Source organism: Otolemur garnettii, unplaced genomic scaffold, assembly GCF_000181295.1.
Source record: "Otolemur garnettii isolate 467f Iridium unplaced genomic scaffold, OtoGar3 scaffold00201, whole genome shotgun sequence".
In the NCBI taxonomy this organism is placed as follows: Eukaryota; Metazoa; Chordata; class Mammalia; order Primates; family Galagidae; genus Otolemur; species Otolemur garnettii.
Window position 1 is genome coordinate 2097977 of NW_003852596.1, and position 1586 is coordinate 2099562.

General features: G+C 52.7%; 1 pseudogene; it reads right to left on the minus strand.

The window, feature by feature from the left end:
* Window positions 1–237: 237 nt before the first annotated feature.
* LOC100958016 lies at window positions 238–1191 on the minus strand (annotated as a pseudogene).
* Window positions 1192–1586: the final 395 nt, after the last annotated feature.

Consider the following 1586-nt stretch of genomic DNA (forward strand, 5'->3'; position numbering starts at 1 on the left):
CAGATCAAGAATGTACAGACATTTTAGGGGAAGATATATGGTAAAAGGAGGAAATCTAGGTTTCCCACCTGAAAGTCTTGGCAGAGTACTGTAGGTCCCTTCAGTGTCAGAAGAGCCGGAGATGTATGCCTCAAATATAAGCTACGGTATTAAGGATAGTGGGGAGGACCCGGGATTCAGCTGCAGGAGCAATGGGATTTTCCTGTTTGCATCCTTCCTAATAGCCCCTGAGTTCTCCTATATCTCCTCTACACCATGAGCAAACATAATGACAAGGCCTGGTTCTCGGACCATGTCTTCTCCCATATGCTGGTTTTCACAGGCCATCATGACAATAGCCTGCATGCCAGGGATGCGCTTGACCACGTAGTTCTCATAGTGGCGCCGATTCTTATGTCTTGTCTCTAGTGTGGCCAGACCAGGAGGCCAGTTACGCTCATGGGAATTTTCAACCAGCTGGTTGGTAATAGAGGCGGGACAGCTGCTCTGTATCAGGGAGTGCTTGATTACTGCCTGGAGAACAGCGTCTGGGGTTGAGATCATCCCTCCCCAGCGGGTCACTCTTGCTGAATGAAGGGAGTTCACCCACTCTAGGGTCTCATTGTGTACAACTGTCTCCTCCACATTCTGAAGATTGGGGCTGAGGCTGTGGAGCGCACGCACGTATGCCCTTAGGTGCTGGATATCTCGCTTTTGCTCTATCAGCTGGTGTTTGTGTTCTGCTGACGTCGTCTCTAGCTCTATGATGCGTGCCTGCTGCCGCTGTACCACTGAGCACAGGTTCTTGATGCAATTGTGGTTTGGTACCTTATATTTGGATGTCTCCAGGGCGCAGCCCTGTGCAAAGGTCATAGGCCGGTTCGGGTTGTGTTCACACTCGCTGAGGTGGGACATGAGGCTATCAAGCTGAACAAAGGCAGTGCAACCGAACTCAGCATTGTCACAGGCAATCTTCAGCTTCGACAACATGTTCCGGGTGATCCGAGGTACCGGGCACAGGTGGGCAAACGTCACAATGCTACGGTCCACCGGACACGTCTGTTGTTCAGAGAGCCACTGGGTAATGCAGGCGTTACAGAAAGCATGCTCGCAGTGGGATATCTGTACTGGGTCCTCCAAGACACCACTGCAGATAGGGCAGATAAGGTCTTCATCAACATCCCCCTGGAAACGGGTCACATCATACCCCATGGCTCCTCACAGAAACACCGGTCCTTCCAAGTGTTGGGGGGAGGTTCCTGTTCACAAGACTCCAATCCCCTGATGCCTCCACTCAGTACCACTCAGGAGATGTGCCCTGTAGCACATCCTGCCAGCTACTGTCCGGCTGAGTCTGCCTGCCGGGAGACTAGCTCTGCTGCCAAGGTGATGGATGTGACGTCACAATCAGGAGCTCTCCTCTGATAGGTGGAAGTCCGCGCAGGCGCAGTACACTTCACCTGACGCAGCTGGGACTCTTAAGTACCCTGGCCTGGTTGGAGCTGAAGCCACAGTTGCTACGCGACAGCTCAAGTGCTCAAGTGCCTGGTCTCATCCTTTCCTGGGAAGGGGAAGGAGGGGAAAGAAGGTTCCAACCAGGTCTCAAA